Raw genomic sequence first — 5582 nt, 5'->3', positions numbered from 1 at the left:
AACAGAGCAATACGAGGCCAAAAGTGCAAAAACACCATGGAGTTTGTCTTGTGTTGACCATCAACTGCTGGCCATGGGCCTATCCTTAATCATGGTTTATCTATCCTGTGAGACTCTACTGAAGGAAACAAATTTTTCCTTTAGGAGCGGTTGTTTCCTGGAGATAGCTCTTGGTTAGGTGGAGGTGGGAACTCACATCCACATTACCTGCTCAGTGCTGGGACCCCCTCTGGCTTGTATAAGTCCTGTGTGTGCTGCCTCAGCCAATGTGAATTCACAGGAGAGTCAGTCATACTATATCTAGAAGATGCTGCTTGCTTGTGCCATCCATCCCCTCTGTCTCTTATAGTCCTTCTGTCTCCTCCTGTACATAGTTCCCTGAGCCCTGAGGGGAGGGGCTTAATGAAGGCGTTGCATTTAGGACTGAGTGCTCCAAGATCTCTCATTCTACACACTGCCCAGTCCCGGGTCTCAGTGTTATTTCTCATCTACAACAGGAGAAAGCATCTCTGATGATAACTGAGAGAGACTTATGGGCACAGCAGAACACCATTAGGTGTCATTTTACTGCTATGTTCCTTTGCACAGTGGGTCTCAACCTTCCTAATACTTTGACCACTTTACAGTTCCTTGTGTTGTGGTGACCCCCACCTATGAAATTATAGTTGTTGCTACTTCACAACTGTAATTTTGCTATTGTTATGAATCATAATGTAAATATCTGTGTTTCCAATGGTGTTAGGCAACCCCAGTGAAAGGGTCATCCAATCCCCTAAAGGGTCGCAACCCACGTGTTGAGAACCGATGCTTTCGTGGACCAATGGTATGCAAAGATTCCTGAGAATTTCTCGTACATTTCTGCTTAGGGCTCCAAGGGTAGAAATTTGCAAAGGATGGTTATAAAGTACTGTTTTATCTGTGTGACTACTCAGTCAGGTAAAACTTCAGGTCCAGTTAATAAAAAGACAAGGAAAGAGCTACTTCTCTGCAGCTACCTCTTCTCTCTTGCTCAAGTCGCTTACAGTTAAGTAAGCAAGGTTGATGGAGAAAGGTCAGATTACAACTCGCAGGTGTCTGTATTTTCTTTTCTCTCTATAAAAAGTCTTCCCTGGAACAGATTTTGCTTTGGTAAGGTAGTGTGAACCTGTCATTTGTTTATAAACTGGAAATGACCCAAGAAAGTGTGAGAACAGCCTGGCTCTGAAACCCACAGAGAACAGGAAAGCAAATGAGTTCTTCTGATGTTTCCTAATTTATGTGTTTTGTAAAGGATAAAATGACATGTTTCCAAATAAAATCAGGGCTGATCCTGTAGCCATGGGCTGAGCTACCTCCATGAGAAGACAGAATGGGAATGAGGTGGAATTCAAGGTGATACTAAGCCAGTTTAGCTTAATGTCAGCAAAAACTGTCTGGACAGCTACTCCTAGATAGAGCTTCCTCCCTGGGCTGGGAGCTATGAGACTGGAGAGTGGGTCCTGGCAGCAGACTGGGCCTGATGACTTCCTTCTGATCATGTGACTCATCAGGGAGCCAGGGGAGGGCCCCAGGAGCTTGTCAGAGATCACAGTGGAAGATGAAGCGCTGTGGGGTTCTGTGTCTAATTAAGAGCCAAATGAATGAGTCTGTCAGGGAGTGAGAACTTTCCATACCCCTGGGAAACAAAGAGGTGGTTGTTGCCGAGGCAAGGCCTGATGGTCAGTGCCAGCATCCCAAGGATGGGATGCAGGCAGTGGGCTTAAAATATTGACAACCCTACTTGGGCAGGGACCAAGAAAATGGAAAGCGGGGCCTCATTTTATTTGACTATTATGCCAGCCTGGAGTGGGAAATCAGCCATTTTCCATCTTCTGAGGCAGCTCTGGTGATCTGAGGTCCCCGGGGTCAAAGGCAAGGGTCAGAGGTTAGAAAGAGGTCAGCATCTCCTTTGAGGTAGGAGGAATATGTATATGGAATGAAACACTGCAATCTTCTATGGACTTTTGTCAACACTTCTCTGTGAACCTCTGATGCCATGCACGATAATAGCCCAGTTCCATTGGCTGTTTGGATTTCACAGGCTCTGAGGTGAGGTGCTTAAAAGTGACACATGCAGGGCTGGTGAGATGGCTCAGCGGTTAAGAGCACTGACTGTTCTTCCAAAGGTCCTGAGTTCAAATCCCAGCAACCACATGGTGGCTCTCAACCATCTGTAATGAGATCTGATGCCCTCTTCTGGGATGTCTGAAGACAGCTACAGTGTACTTACATATAATAAATAAATAAATCTTTTTTTAAAAAAGTGACACATGCAGAAGGAACACCTCTCAAGCCAGAAGGGGGAATCAACGGCTCAGCTTCTGAAAAGCAATAGTTTCATTTCTATAGAAATGAACGAGACCATATAGAAAGTACTAAATACACTAAGCTGCTGTCATGGCAACAGGTGATGCCATGGGGATGTCTACATGCCAGGCTAACTTGAGCAGAAAGCACATTCTTGTGACCTGTATAAATAGATATGGATGGCTTGGGGCAGGAGAAGTAGCTTAGTGGAGAAAGTCTCAAAGTCAGATGTCCGTGGCATATGAGTATAAATCTCTGGGGTGGTAAGAGACAGGTAGATTCTCAGCCTCACTGGCCTCCCAGCCTGTCTTACTTGATGAGTAACAAGTTAGTGAGAAATCCTGTCTTAAAAAAAAAAAATCAACAAAACAAAAGCAAACAAACAAACACCGCCCACCCCTCAAAATAACAAAACCAAAAATACCTCAGGAATGATACCTGAGGTTGACTTCTGGTCTCTACACATATGCATACATGTGTACATGCAAACCCACATACACATAGATGTGGACATGCATACATGAAAAGTAAAAGAAGATGTGTGTGGCTTTCATCATCAGTCTCTCCCCCACCTCTCTTTCCTTCCAGCCTGCCTCTTTCCTTGACTTTGGTTCTTACTGGTCTTGACTGGTTATCTTACCTCAGCTGAGCAGTATCTGCAGACATGCTTCATGGAAGTCCAGCTTGCAGCTCACATTCTAGCCACTATGTTTTCATTTCTGCTCTGTTCTTCAGCCAGATACCAGCTGCCTCTGAGACAATTGCCCGATTCAGAAGGTCTCTGGAAACAGGAATGTCCTTAGCAGGGAGCTTGTAAGCCAGGCCCAGCATGGTTCTCAGGGCCTGCCATGCCTTCCTTCTTTGGCTACCCAGGAGTCTGGGAAGGGTAATTTGTGTGTGTGCAGCCAGGCATCATGCCATCATTTGTGATGGAGTTGCCAGTGCCCTTTTAAGCAGTGGTTGCTCTCAAGTCCTGGGCAGGAGTTCAGTTACGGAGCATGCAGCCTGCTCTCGGTCTACCTCCAGTGCTTCCTGTCTTGTTTGGATGTGAAGCTCAGACCAACGGCTGTCAACCCATGGATCATGACCCCTTTAGCGACTTCAATGACCTTTTAACAGGGGTGGCCTAAGGCCATCGGAAATATCAGTTATTTACATTACAATTCATTACAGTAGCAAAATTACAGTTATGAAGTAGCAACAAAAGTAATTTGGGGGGTTGAGGTTTATCACACCATGAGGAATTATATTAAAGGGCTGAAACATTAGGAAGGCTGAGAACCACTGCTGTAGACCTCAGTCCCTTTGCTTGATGTCAACTGCCTGAGGAAAGCCTTTGTTCTCAGGCTCCCTTGGGCATCTTCCCAGTAAAAAAGCTGAGACCTCTTTCAGCAAAAGCCACCTCACAGCACAGACGTGGAGCATGTGGTCTGCCATCTTGAGCAGGTCTTTCAGGACCATTATCTTTTGTGACTGTCTTAAAACAAAAACAAAAACCCACTGGAGATTTTTTCACCTACCTCTCAGGGCCTGGACACAGGAATTAAAAGACTCTATAAAGATTCATGGAGCAAGAGAAATTCCAGTTAGACTTGACTTTGAAACGGTCACTTGTCATCCTCAACTGCAAGAATCAAGATTCATAGTGATGGGCAACAGAGGTAGATTCTAGGAAACGGAGCATGAATGGTTAATAAAAGGATGCTGGTTGTCTCACAGCTCCAGTGGAATGCCGGCTGTCTCACAGCTCCAGCAGAGCCTGGAGAAACAGGCTGGAGGCTATGCATTCATACTAATGTTCCATTCCAGGCTGCAGAACTGGCCTAATGATGACACCGCTGTGGCCACTGGCACTGCCAGCTGGATGCCACAATTCGTGTCACCACCAGGAACCTGATCATCTCCACCACTGCTGCCTTCAGGACCAATACCACATCTGGCTGGCAACACCACCCTGTCATCTGCAGCCCCTCTGCCACCTACTTTCATTGTAGCTACAAAGGAGGTCAGCTAAGTGGCTGCTTGCCTTTCCAGTACAGGAGGGAAGAATCTATAGTATGTGGGCGGGTCCTGCCACATCAGGAGGTGCCAAGCAGACGGACAAATTGACAACTGCTGGCTACATCAGCACTTTCATGAGGAAGGGGTTTTCATTTCCTATGGGGATGCTGCTGAAGAGGTTTGAGGCTGGAGCTGTGTCTTCAGAGGGACACTATGGAGGAAATGGAGCCTTCAGAGCCAAGGCTTAGTGGGGAATGACAATTCCTTGTACAGCAGTGGGGGTTGTCGGGTCTGCCAGGACTTTGAAGGGATAGTGACTGATGCCTTCCTCATCTCTATCTCCAGGAACAGTTGATGCCCTGGCCCCTTCATGCCTGGATTCTGAGGCTCAACTAACAAGGTACCCAGAGTATGTCTTCTCTAATGTCTGAAGAAAAATGCTGATCATATACCACTCTCCTAGAAGGAGTATGAGGAGGAAGGCAGCTGAAATTGTCTGAATGTAGGTCTTAATTCGTTAATGTCATCTCTTTTAAAACCACTTTCTGCCCGGTGTTCCAAGTAAGATGTGGCTCATTCATATAGATTCTCACTTGGAGTCTGGCCTGCTGGATACCTAATACAGGTTTCCAAAAATAAAGCTGACATTTATTGAATACCATGTGGTGTGTCAGGCACTGTATAGAGGTTTTACATAAATTATCCAAGTAATCCTCATGAGAACTCCAGGAAATAGGAGCTCCTATTACCTATGTTTTACAGTTGAGAGAGTTGAGTTAAAGAGGATGCACACAGGTCTCCACCCATAGGCAGCAGAGCTGGCATTTGAACCAAAAGCCTATTCTCAAGGCCATGCTGCTAAGCAACCTCTCCAGGACCTAGTGGTCCCCACACATGAGGTTTGAATTCACCTTTGCTCTCTAGGGCTCAGTCTAAATCAAAGTTAGAACATTCTCTGACATGTAGAGATATCTGTCAGGTCTCACAAATGAACAAGCAAACTCTGAGCTGACACAGTGGCTACCCCTCTCTACGTTACACAGCTCACCATCCTTGGATGATTCCATCTGGTGCTCATAACGTCTGAGCAAAAGAAAACCGAATGCCAAAATGCTGAGATCACAGGTAACCTTTTTCACCCTCTACAGGACAATGCTCAAGGAAGGGGGAGAATCTAGACATCCGGGGCTCGAAGAGAAGAAAGAATCCAAGAGGAGATAAACAGAGAGAAGGGTTGTTGGTGTGTTACTCAGCTT

At 45.9% G+C, this 5582-nt stretch overlaps 1 long non-coding RNA gene across 1 annotated transcript in view; it reads left to right on the top strand.

The window, feature by feature from the left end:
* LOC116072371 overlaps nucleotides 1-4984 on the top strand; it is a 51577-nt gene extending 46593 nt beyond the window's left edge. Inside the window, exons 3-4 of the long non-coding RNA XR_004111417.1 lie at nucleotides 4135-4330; nucleotides 4672-4984. This is a non-coding gene — a long non-coding RNA (uncharacterized LOC116072371). The remainder of the gene's footprint in view (nucleotides 1-4134; nucleotides 4331-4671) is intronic.
* The last annotated feature ends 598 nt before the right edge of the window (nucleotides 4985-5582 follow it).

Source organism: Mastomys coucha, unplaced genomic scaffold (assembly GCF_008632895.1).
Source record: "Mastomys coucha isolate ucsf_1 unplaced genomic scaffold, UCSF_Mcou_1 pScaffold23, whole genome shotgun sequence".
NCBI lineage: Eukaryota > Metazoa > Chordata > Mammalia > Rodentia > Muridae > Mastomys > Mastomys coucha.
Note: the sequence above shows the minus strand (reverse complement) of the source record. Positions and strands in the feature narration are given on the sequence as shown.